Source organism: Phoenix dactylifera, chromosome 11, assembly GCF_009389715.1.
Source record: "Phoenix dactylifera cultivar Barhee BC4 chromosome 11, palm_55x_up_171113_PBpolish2nd_filt_p, whole genome shotgun sequence".
Taxonomy (NCBI): Eukaryota; Viridiplantae; Streptophyta; class Magnoliopsida; order Arecales; family Arecaceae; genus Phoenix; species Phoenix dactylifera.
In genome coordinates, this window is record NC_052402.1 from 23,497,238 (window position 1) to 23,510,496 (window position 13,259).

At 44.2% G+C, this 13,259-nt stretch overlaps 1 long non-coding RNA gene across 1 annotated transcript; it reads right to left on the reverse strand.

Annotated features, from left to right (window-relative positions):
* Positions 1-3,001: 3,001 nt before the first annotated feature.
* LOC113463335 lies at positions 3,002-3,812 on the reverse strand. The gene is made up of 2 exons (XR_003387432.2): positions 3,468-3,812; positions 3,002-3,316 (listed from the first exon to the last, which is right to left on the reverse strand). It is a non-coding gene; the product is annotated as an uncharacterized LOC113463335 (long non-coding RNA).
* Between the last annotated feature and the right edge of the window lie 9,447 nt (positions 3,813-13,259).

Below are 13,259 nucleotides of genomic sequence, written 5' to 3' on the forward strand. Positions count from 1 at the left end.
AATAATTTTAATACGAAAGTTTATATAAGCTAAGGAACCATAATAGATATTATTAAGAAAATTTGCATTAATCATTGCTCAGTTTCAGAGTTTTTGCTTTTCCATAAATTTTTGGTTGGTTCAAGTGTCTGTTGTGAATTTATGAGTTTAATTATCATATTCAACTATGGTACATATTAGGCCAAAAAAAAATTAATAATGTCTTATTTATTCAAGTATATTGCGACATTCATAATAAAATGGTACATATCTCTGACCTCTTTTTCCCTCTCATGCCTACGCTCGTTAGTATTTGAGGGTGCCAACTAGTTGAGTTGATAGTCTCCTATGTTGATACAAGAGACCTGGGTTCCGCCATGTTAAACTCCCTTATTTATCTACGGTTTCATCTATCCAAATTCTCGAAGGAAAACTAGTGAAATTGCATGCAGGTATTTATTTGTTTGCATAATTCATAATAAAAAGACAACTAGTCAATGGCGATGATATGTCCTCATTTTTTGATTATAAAAAGGCTGTGGTCTACTTCTTGACCTTTTAGAGGAAATTCTCTTTCTTGATCAAAATCATTAAAGTATGTGATCTTTCATTAGCTGCCAAGTCTTTTTTTGAAGATTCATATGTTAACACCTTCTCATGAAGATTTAAATAAAAAACACATCTCTCCAAATTAGACTGCATCAGTTATCAAAATTCTTTTGGCATCAGGTGACCTGGGACATGCACCAGTGGTGGTGCACCCCTCCCTTTCTTGCAAAAGGTTCCATTTTCAGAGTATTGTGGTACATCTCCAAGTAATTGGACCTGCGTAGTTTATCTCAAGGGGGGTCCAAATTCTCTCTCTCTCTCTCTCTCTCTCTAAAAGAAAAAAAAAAAAAGAAAAAACAAAACCTTGACATTAAACACAAGACAGATGTTTCATCAACAAATGCTATTTTATATGCCTGTTAATCTATTTTTGCTTATGTTTTGCTGCATTAGTCCTACGCCATGCTAATAATGAAAAGACTAGAAAGCAAAGCTTCTAATCAAATTTCTTATGACTATAAGCTTAAGAAACATAGAACTACAGGTTAAAACTAACATGAGACTGATAATATTATTCTAGTCAATTCCTATAAAACAATCTATGTGGAGGTTAGTGTTGATCCTGGATATATGTTTTGTGAATATATGATCTGAGGTTTCCAAGGCATGCTTAGTTACAAGATCTGCTTTACAAGACCAACACTTCTGATAGTAAGATAATGAGATTTGGATATTTGTAGTTAAATGTGATTGCATTTGTGAATATATGATCTGATGTTTCCAAGGCATGCTTAGTTACAAGATCTGCTTTACAAGACCAACACTTCTGATAGTAAGATAATGAGATTTGGATATTTGTAGTTAAATGTGATTGCAGGCGATTAGAATTCACATTTTCTCACAAAAGGATCTTGCTTTTCAAGCTAATTTACATACCATGATATGAAAAGAACAAATTGAGAGGGAGGATGCAATTTGGAGGTAGAACAATGTCATCCATAACTATAGAAATGTTGTGTAAAAAGAAAAAAACCTAAGTTCTAACAATTTATCAAGGGGTATAGTCTTATTTTCTGATAAGATTAGATCCTACCATTTGTATCTGCTATCAGGGTCCAGGGACAATCCAAGACACAGAGAAGCAAACCACCCCTATTTTTCCTAGGAAATGAAAATTTCCTGAGTAAATTCAGCTCTCTTATGTTTTTATCCAATATTTGCAAGCTTATGCAAAGGCATCATATATAATGGTTATAGCGATAACAAATCCCAGCATCTCTAGTTCCCATCATTCCATCAATAGAAACCATGCTTCAAGGCAGATTCCCTCCCAAAATTATAAAAACTCTCATATCCCCTTTCTCTCATGTCTCCTTTTTACTTTCCTCGTATGAACCTAGCTGCCCATGTCAACCCCACCACACAAGGGCTTGGTAGAGAACAAGTGTCCTCATAAGGAGCAACTTTAGAAGACTACATGAGGGAAGTATGCCAATTTCATGTTAAGGTCAGTGAAGAGGGCTTGGGCTTGGGGACTTCATGAGATCAACTCTAAACTTCATGGAAACAAACATTTAGAGTGATATGACAGTTCCTCATGTGTCCTTCAACCACGAGCAGGACTAAAGAGGAGCCAAGGTGGGTGAGGATTTACGGTTGTGTTGGTACCTACAAAACCAAAAAGATATGTGGAATTTTAGGCAAATGTCTGATTCTAAGCATACAAAAGCAACCAAAGCAATGCAAGGAACCAGAAAGAAGAAATGAAAGGGGAAAAAGTTGTTAGAGGGTCAGTCAGACAAACACGCATGAGGAATTCCAATAATGATGAAGGCTCTTCAGTGAGTAACTAAGAAGGGAGAAATCCAAATTTAGGTATGCTAATGTGAAGTGAAGGGAGGGATAAGGGAGAACGGAAGGAAGGAAGGAAAGGTAGCGAGGGACAGGCTACTAATGACAACTGCAGCAAGTTACAGATAATGAGAAAGAAGAAACTAGTTCATAAAGTTTAAAGGAAAGGGAAGGAATAAGGGAGAAATGTGTAGCTTAATAAAGCAAGAGGAGTTGATAATTTCATTTAATTAATGGTGGCATACAAAAAGCATTGCATACAGGGAAGGGGGAAAGAGAGAAAGGAGAGGAGGGGGGTGGCAGAGAGAGAGAAGAGGGAGAGAGAGAATAACAGTATTATGTTGTCATGCACTAAAAATTATTTTCTCTGCTTTATCCCTAATATGGATGATGCAAACAAAAAATATAAAAAGGTTTTAGCAACTATAACCCATATTCTGCTTTGAAAACCATTAAGATTTGTTGAGAGAGAGAGAGAGAGAGAGAGAGAGAGAGAGAGAGAGAGAGATTGTTCTACAAGTGAGACTTCACCCATATATGAAATATGGGTATTGCCACAAACACATCGGACCTCATCACGAGGACATCCGTACCCATGTATGCATGTAATTCTCATCCTTTGCTCATGTATGAAGGCATTTGTCCATAACCAACAGATAGAGTAGCAACAACAGAAGAGAAGAGAGAGGATTCTCCCCTCCTAGTACAAGGTAATTATATGCCATATTGTACATAAGGTTACAATTTGCTACTTGAGGTGGAGTTCAAGCCTGTCTTCAAATTAACAGTCTCCAAATTTGAAATACAATCGAGAAGCTAATAAATATGACAAAGATAGCCGAAAGAAAGCTCAAAAGGATGATAAAACAAAAACTTACATAGAAGGTCGTGTAGCTCCATTCCCCAAGCCCAAAGCCGTGCCCTCCACACCAAAACACTGAAACCATATTCGTTTCATAAGATTTTCCTAGTCTTCCTCGTAGCAGACAACAAAATTTCACAACAAATATCAACTAAGACAAGATTAAGAGGGAAAAAACTAGAGATTATGGGAAACCAAAAGCTTAAAACAATCAAAGCCACCAAACCTTTAAGTTTATCCCCCTAGGGTTCTTCATGAAATCCTAGTGAGCAGGTGGGCATCAGGGTTAGGGTTTCTTCATGCTCCCATCAGTAGATGAAACTGCCAGATGATCTGATGGGCTTCCTCCGGGAAATCAAGAAGCCGAGGATAGAGAAGGGATCAGATCATGCTGGCAGCTTCAGCAACTTGTGGTGCACCAAAAGAAGCCATGCACTCAAAGAAAGGGTCTTAGTATGGAGAAGGAGAGGAGAGGAGAGGAGAGGCGTATGGAAGGGAAGCAATTAATATTGTTTATTAGGCAGAGGCTTTGAGAGGGGGTTTGGGGGTGAAGAGAGGAGAAATATATAGAAGGGAGGGGGAGGGAGGAGGGAGGAGGGAGGAATGGAAGGAGCGTAGCTTTTGGTAGTCTTTTGCCATTTGGTGTTGGCATGGTAGAAAGAAGACAGAATAATTTAAAGGAGGTGGTCCCAAAGAAACAAAGGAGGACTGGATATGGTCATGCCCACCCCACCACCATGCAGGCAGGCTAAGGTTTCTATATTTGCTGTGAGCTTTTAAAAGCTTTTGGAGGGGCCCTTTCATGCCTCTCCACGTCCCATTCCGAGCCACAGAGAGAAGGGGGACCATATATTTTGCATGGACCCTTCAGTTTGTGCCGAGTTTCACAAGATGGCATCTTAACCTAACAATGTCATGTGACTCTCTCTCTCTCTCTCTCTCTCTCTCTCTCCCTCTCTCTCCCCACCATTATACAATTGCAGGTAACATCATATAAACAATGATTATTATATATGTGAGGTGTGATCACTGCTACAGAAAACTATATTAGCCATAAAATATCATGCCCTAAACCAACCACTTGGGTTGATATATATATATGATACATTTTATAGAGCATAGCTTTAGGGAATATGCAACACTTGTTGAATGAATAATTATGATTGCCAGAATATAATAGCTCCAATATTATTAAATAATATGAGCAATCCAAATATAGATTTATTTTGCACATCTAGTGATATCAAAAATATTTATTTCTTTTTCCATCTCTCACTAGTGGGCCTAACTTTAGCCAAGTGCTAAGTATTTTGAGACTCTAAAAAGAAAATCAAGAGACTAGCATAAGCTAACTAACTCGGTAAAAAATCACTACATGCGCACATCAATATATAAAATGAAATAGTACATAATCATGAATATAACAGTTAAAATCACATCTAGGATAATATAGTTGTCATGGCATGCACACTCCAAAACGAATTAATATTCAAAATATGGATCTATCAATCACTAGGCTCAATATATCATTTGCCATCAATAGCAACTTATCTCAATAGTGTTTCAAATAACATCTTGCTAGCATCCAGTTAGCAAGGTTTGTAAAACCAGAATTTTAATTGTCTTATAATATATTTTAGACTAGCCACGACCATACTCCAACCCATAATCAGTAAACCATAGTACCATATTTCTACCTATGGTAAGACTATATATCCATAGTGTCACATTCCTCGTTGCGATGACCACTCACATAGTGGCTAGTCAAATACCCTTTTTTATTAATTACTAGATCATGCTAGTTTTTAATTCATCTTAATCAGTTGTACTTTTTATTGTCAAAACACAATCATATCATAATTTATCAAAACAATTGATCTCTCTACAATACATATACCAAAAATAATTATGCAGAATATGTTCATGCATGATAATTATAATTAGCAAGTGGACATACAAGGAAATTCTCACATAAGCCGACAACAAATCCAATAATACACCTACCAATCGAAGGCGCCCTAACAATTTTCTAATAAATTTGATAACAATAATTAATATAATTAAAGTATCAAACCATTTAATGAAATTAACCTAGCCTATACAATTACCTTAACCTTCCCTTATTCAAATTAATTTAACGAAAATTAATTGAAGGAGAAAATCAAAATTTTACCAAAGTTCGAGGGTTCGAGTGTAGGATCCACATTAGATTGCTTTTTGTATGATGATTGCATCCCTACAAAATTATTATCACTATATTAGGGAGGAAATAAGATATGAAAAAAAAGGAGAAGAGACAAGAGTAGCCACAAGATGGTTTCTAGAGTCTCAAATCTATTCAAATCTAAGTGGCGACCAACCATATCAAGAGTAGGGGTATGCTCTAAGCAAGGACAACATAGCCTAGGCCATTAATGGCCTAATCTATTGAGGTTAGATGAGGATTATTCGATAGGGGGTCATCACAAGGGATCGAGCGGTGCAGGTAGCATCGGGGGAAGGAGAGAGTCTTGAGTAAAGAAATGGAGAGGGTGGTGAGGTCGGGTCCTCCATCTTAGGATCAGTGGTCCGCCCACATTGTAGGTAGAAGAACCATCTCACGAGCCTCTCGTGCACCTAAGGGAGAAGGAGAGGGAGACCACCAGCTATGGAGGCAGCGATAGGGATGGAGACATCAGGAGAAAGGAAGGAGACAAGGGTGGAACATGGTGGCCAAAATAGGGATTCCACCGTAAAATAGGATTGCAATGAAAAAGGTCTCAGCCCCTTAGCAGATGATCAGGTCCTATGTGGAAGATGGAGGCACTAGCTGTAATAGGGAGGATAGGTAACCAAAGAAGAATGACTTATCAGTGTCGATCTCCAAAACAGGAAAAGAAATGGGGAGCCCTATCTTGAAATAGGGTTGTCCTCCCGAGCTCAAGATTGACCATTGCTTTTGTGATGGGATTCAGCAAGTACACCATCATCTCAGCCTCCATAGGTAATAGAGGAGAGGGGAGGTTGATCTAGAAGAATTATCAAACTCGATGCGGACCACTTTGGACACTACAGATAGACTGGAGAGGATCTAAGAGCGAGATCCACCATATTGAAAAGCCATATCACATTCCAAATTTTTGGAGGCCGCAACTTGATCATATGATGCCCGATTGAAATAATCATTTTTTTTAAATGGATAACTTTTAAGATTTACAATATGGCGCCACCTCTTAATAGATGATGTGCGGGTAGTGATCGGATTTAAATTTCATCATTTAGGCTTTGAAATGGATCGATCAAACCATTTTTTTTTCAAGAAAGACTTTGACCAAGCATATCTCTAAATCTAGTAAAAATTAGACGGAGTGGTGGTAAACTAAGTTAATATAGGAGTCAAGAACTACCTCTTATAGAATTTAGCTATTCATATTTATTTTTGTTAGTCATATTTATTTTTGGAAAGATAGTCATATTCAAACTAGAAAAAAAAATCTAACTCGAATTGTGCAAGGATGGATCCCATTATTATAAATAGAGGCTAATGTACATAGGGGTGGCAATCAGATCGGGTCATAAATGGGTCGGGTCACATACAGGTCGGATCAGAAAATCATAAACCTGAACCCGACTTGTTTATTAAACAGGTCAGAAATTACAACCTGAACCTAACCTGTTTATTAAATAGGTAACCCGACCCGACCCATTTAACCTATTTAATAAACAAGTAACCTGTTTATCCAACCCGACCCGACCTATTTAACCTGTTTGCCCAACCTGACCCATTTAACCTGTTTAGACCTGTTTAACCTGCCCAACCCAACCTATTTAACCTGCCCAACTCGACCTGTTTAGATCCGTTTAACCTGTTTAGACCTGTTTAACCTCCCAACAGTTAAACGGGTTAAACGGTTTAAACGGGTCAGACATCTAAAATCCGTATCCGATTCAATTAATAAACAGGTTAAACGGGTCGACCTATTTACGATCCGTACCTGTTTAGGCCAAATCCAAACCTGTTTATGGCGGGTCGAACACGGGTCGGGTTGGCGGGTCGGGTCATATTTTGCCACCCCTAAATGTACATCAGTTTTTCATTCATTAATAAAATAAAATGAGTCTTAAACCCTGCTTTCACCAATCTTTTCTTTTATTCAATAATATTGGAGAGATTCTAGTTGTGCGGGTTGAGAAATTCTTCCTTCTTCCTGATCGGATCAAATTAGTATCAAAGCTTTGGTCCTTTACATCTATGGGGGCCTTAGTATATGGTCTAAGCATGTGAGCAGTACAAGTAGATAGGGGAAGGTTTATTGGTGCATTAAGTATATTGTAGGACAATGGCGAGTATGACTGTTAATTCTTTCTTGATGAATAATGAACTGAAGAGGTGTCTGATACAACTAGAGAAAAAGATTGCCTAACTCACTAAGATTGTGTCTTTATTGGTGATGTCTTTAGTACAAGCAACAACAACTCTTGTACCAAAATTATCTTCCACATCTAGAGATGAGAATCTACCCTCTAGCGAAAAGGATCAGCAACCTATAGGCACTTAGAATTCTCCTATTCAATGCTTCAAAATGAAAGCTCAAATCAAGATCTCTATATATGATGGAGTTATCGATGCAGAGAAGCTGGATAGCTAGCGAGACTAATTAAAGACCTACTGCAATATTTATAGATATTTAGTGTCCAAAAGATAGATTTTGCTGCCTCAAGCTTTCCACCCATGCCCTTATTTGGTGGAATTCATATACGAGGAACAACAAACATCTCTAACTTGACATAAAGCAAATTCAAAGAAATAATCAGGGAGCAATTCTATCTAATCGACTACAAAAATTATTAGTGGATCAAGTGGTAGTATGTGCGAGAGAAGCATGATCAATGTATCCAAGACTATGTCATTGAGTTCCACAAGCAAGCTATTTGACTCAGGACCTCCATCAATGATCATGCGGTCTTCATGCAATATGTCAGAGGTCTCTATAAAAGCATCTGAAAGGAGCTAAATCTCTTCAAAATTGAAGATATCGGTGAAGCTAGCGCATAGGCCATACAGATTGAGGAGAAGAACCATCATAGGGAAAGCAATAAGGGCAATAAGCTTAAGAAAGATATAGAAATCTAGAAGGAGTAGAGCAAGAAGCAAGCCAACACGGCTTATAAAAATTATTGCGGCCACTGTAACATTCATGGACACACTATGGAGAAGTGTTAGAAGCTTCACTCCAAATTAAAGCTAAAGAGAAAGAAGTCAAAGGGAGAGGATCCTAAGAAGAAAGGAAAGGCAGTCCTTAATATGGTAGAGGTTAAGAAGCTGCCTGACCTTGAGCAAAAAAATTTTGAAATTAAGTTTAATGGCAAGAAAATTTGAGATAGCAACTGAGGTGGAGCCAAAGGTAGAGGAACTCTTCCACTTAAATATTCAGGTGAAACAGAGTATCATCAGAAAAAGCCGATATCACTCATGAGAGGCCAAACTCTCGCCTCTTGGTTTGACTAAGATTGAGATTGAGGAGAAGTCATTGTCGTTATCATCAATGAGAAAGTATGGCTAAAAGTGGCCCTACTATAGAGTCTAGATATGGGAGTAGGGCAAACAGTTCACTGAGATCCAAGGGCAATGAAGAGCAATGCCAGAATTCATCCTCGAGCAAAGCCAAGTGGTTCATTCATGAGGCAAGAAAATAGACATTTTTTCCACCTACAATTCTAATTTAGTAGATGATAGTCCCCTAAATCAGAAGAGCTATGATTTAGAAGAATCACCAAACTTGATATGGACCACTTTAGCCACTATAGGTAGGGTTGGACAAAGTTAGAAGCAAGATCCTCCACATCGCAAAGCCAAATCATGCACCAAACTTTTGGAGGCCATAACTTGGTCAAACAATATCTGATTCAGATGAACGTTTTTTTTTTATAAAATCAAATAACTTTTCGAGATTTATAACATGGTGCTACCCCCTAAAGAGAGTTGTGCAACTGGCAATCAGACCCAAATTCCAACATTTGGGTTCCGAAATGGGCTAGTCAAAATAAAAAGAAATTTGAAAAAAAAATTTCAATCTAAGAAGAATTAAGTGCAACGATAGACAGCAAAGTTGAAGCAAAAGTCGAAGTCTATCTTCCATAAAATGTTAGCTTTTTCATGTTTATTTATACTAATTATGTCTATTCTTTCAAATTAAGAGAGAAATCTGATTAGAATTGTGCAAGAATGGATCTCATTATTGTAAATAGAGGCGATATACCAAGATTTTTTAATCATCAATAAAAAAAACGAGACCTAAATTCTACTTTCCCCAATCTTTTCTACATTGTTTCTGTTGCTGGTGGTCCAAACCGAGGACGATTGGCACAGCGGTGTGAACGGGGTTCCGTTTGAGTTGCCTTGGTTGGTGTTGATTGCGCTCCACCTTCCACCGGGAAACCTGCAAGCAAGCCTCGCACCACCACTGGGGTAGTGGGGGCCCTCCGACGATCAAGTCAGAGGAGATTGGAGGAGAAGGAGAGATAATAGTAGCAAGTAAGAGAATGCTCTGGAAGTTCTTGCTTACCCCCCCTTCTCCCCCCAGCCGCATATATACCAGGCTGGGGGGTCCTTTTGGGGGGTTGGTCATCGTGTAGCACGATGGAGCTGCCACTGACATGGCCGTTATAGGGCGTCGTGGGGCAGCGCTGGGTACGGCCATGACAGGGCGTAGTGGAGCTCCGCTTTGTACGGCTGTTACAGGGGATCGTGGAGCAGCGCCGGATACGACCGTTGCTGGGTGTAGTGGAGCAGAGGGCCGCGGCGTGCCTCTGGGGAATAGCCTGTCGTTGTCGAGAGATGTCCGACTCGGGGTCGGGCTGCGGAGACGAAGATGTCCGACTCGGGGTCGGATTGCTGGATCAAGGGGCTGCCGACTCGGGGTCGGGCTGCGGAGCCGAAGATGTCCGACTCGGGGTCGGATTGCTGGATCAAGGGGAAGCCGACTCGGGGTCGGGCTGCGGAGACGAAGATGTCCGACTCGGGGTCGGATTGCTGGATCAAGGGGCTGCCGTAGTCTTCCTGGGCGCGCGTGCCGGTCACGTGGGGCATAGTGGCTAAGTTCCCCCGTAACAGTAGCCCCCCACTTCCGAGCCTGGAACCAGAAGGGGAACGGGTGAAGGGAGTGATGCTTCGAGATTGCCGCCATCCCTCGGAGAGGCACGCGCGCTTCGAGCTCCCCGCCTTCTTTATGGCGTATGGCGGTTGTTGCTGACCTGGCAGTTTGAGGATTTCGGCGGACATCCTTCCTTAATGGCGTCGATTCGCCTTTGGGGCGCGAGCGACCCTTCGGCAGCCAGGCGTCCTCTGGCGTCACCGAGGCGTCACCCACCTTTCCGCCTATTTAATCGGGGGCCCTCCTCCGTCCGCCTTTCTCTTTACAGACATCTTCGAGTTTCTCCTTTGCGCTGCCGTCATTGCCGTCGGACTGTTCGCTTGCTCCTCCTTTGACGCTCTCGGAGCCGTTCTTCCTTCTCTTCCGGTGAGTTGCCCCATTCTTCAATTTAAGGCTCTCCATACTTTCTCCTTTTGTATTAGTGTACTCCAGTCGTTCCGGTCCTTTCCCCCTTCTTGACCCCGTCCTGACCGTAGATTCACTGGCCATTAGGGATGGGCGAAGTGAGAGCAGACCGCATTAAGTCGGAGCTGGTCGCCGAAGACCTAGATAGGTTCGTGGCTCGATACCACCTTCCCGAGGCCTGCAATGTTACGCTCCCGGGGCCTGAGGAGAGGATGTCCCATCCTCCTCCAGGGAAGGTTGCCATCAATGAGGGCATTCTTCAGGCCGGGTTCCGCTTTCCCCCCTCGGACTTAGTCGTTCAGGTGCTTCGGGGTTTAAGAGTGGCGCCGACGCAACTGGTGCCGAACTCATGGCGCGCCCTGACGGCCTTTCAGGTTCTCTGCCGCATGCACGAGGTTCCCGCCACCCTGAATGTCTTTTGGGAATGCTACGGCCTGAGCGGCCACCCCCAGGACAAAGGGTGGTGGTGCTTTGCGGCGCGGCGAGGGTGCGGCCTCGTCAAGGAGGCTCCTACCTCCATTCACGGCTAGAAGGGGCGCTTCTTTTTCGTTGACGCAGATCCCTCTTGGGGAATCAGGGCAACCTGGGAGACGCCGATGAAGTCCCCGATTGGCCTATCGAGGTTGTCGAGGGAGGAATCCGATGGCGTCGCCGTCTTGAAGGGGTTGGTCGCCGAGGGCCGGCTCCCCCCGGTGGCTCGCCTTATTTCCGAGGATACCTTGGTGAACGTAGGTCTGAGCTCGGTCCCCGCTGACCGTGAGCCCGCCACCATTTCTTTTTTAGCTCTTTTCTCCTCTTTCGTCTCGTTCTTTCCTTCAGTTTCTCAACCTCCGACCACCTCGTCCTTTTTGCAGAGATCGACGACGTCATGCGGTCGGACAAGGCAACGGCTGTTGGTAGGACGTCCCTACTGGAAGCAGTCCGGAGGAAGAAACGAGCTCCTCCGAGCGGGGCCCCACCGGCGAAGAAGTCCCGCCGGCAGGCGACTCCGACGCCGACAGACGGGTCCGGACCCACCGATCAGGGGGACGCCGCGGGCGCGGACCGGCAGTTGACGCTGTATCAGCCCTCCGATGCCGAGACTACCGTTTCTCCGGAGGCATCACCCGGGCGCGCCCGAGATGGACGGGTCGGACGTGATCGGTCCCCAGCCCAGCCTTCGACTCGGTCGGCTCCGCATGATACGAGGAGGGACGCGCCGAGGCCTCGGCCGAGCGGGACCCTGTCAATTCCAGGGGCGGTCCCCACCCCGAGCATGGTCAGCATGACTCTTCCCCAAGCGATGGGTAAGGGTAAGGCTGCAGAACCACCGTCCGACTCCGGGAAGAAGTCGGGGTCGGCCTTCACTTTCGCCGGCGCCCGAAACCTCATCGAGACGGTGCTGCTGGAGAAGGACCGCAGGCAGGTCCGGGAGATGAGGGTCCCTGACGTTGGGGCTGCCAGCTGCGTCTGTCTCATGTCGGTGAGTGTTCTTTTGGTCGCTTTCATCATTTATAGGCTCTGTTGATCCCCGCCTGACGCCCTCGTTTTTCCTATCTCTTAGCTCGCCCAGTACATGATCCGCCTGGAGGAGTGCTACGAGGAACAGGCGAGGCTTCTGACGAGGGCCGAGAGCCGACTGAAGGCAGTAGAGGAGGGAGGTCAGGCTGCGGCGGGGAGGACGATCAGGGACCTCGAGATGAGGCTCCAGGTGGCCGAAGAGCGGGCACTCGGCTTCGTCACCCTCGAGAAGCAACTGTTGGAGGCTCAGGAGCAACTCAAGGTTGCCTCGGGTCTCGAGGGCGAGATCAAGAAGGCAGAGGAGCGGGCCGAGAAGCAGTCCCGGAAGGCTGCCGATTACCGGGAGAGGTGGGAGAAGGCCCAGCGGTCAGCCGACAACGCCCGCAACTGAACCCGGTCTCTTGAAGCCAAGCTGGGCGAATTGGAGTCGGCCTTGGAGAAGTCCCGCGCGAGCGACCAGGAGCTTCATTCGCGCCTGGAGGAGGCTGAGGCTGCTCGCATTGCTGCCGAGGCGAAGCACAAGGAGGCTCAGGCTGATCTGCTGAGGATCTCCTCCGAGGCGGACGACCGGATTGTGGCGAAGGTCTTGGAGGCGAAAGCTCAGATTATGGAGCGGACAGAGGCGGCGCTGGCCGAGAAGAGTGCGGAAATCGGGCGTCAGGCGGTACAGGCTTATCGTCAGTCCGCCGAGTTCACCCGTGATATGTCGGAGGCGGTACAGGCCTATCGTCAGTCTGACGAGTTCGTCCGTGACATGTCGGACGCGGAGTCCGACTCCTTTATCTTAGGCTTCGAGGAAGGCCTGACAAGGGTGTCGGCTAAGTACCCCGAAATTGACCTGAGTGGGATCTCTCTTCTAGACTCCTCTCCGGCGCCATTGCCTGCTGATTCTCCAACCGCCTCCCTACCCCCTGCGGACGTGCCCGGCGTTCCCGACCCGGGGGTTCCTCCAAGCTGACCTTCTGTATTTTTGTTCTTTT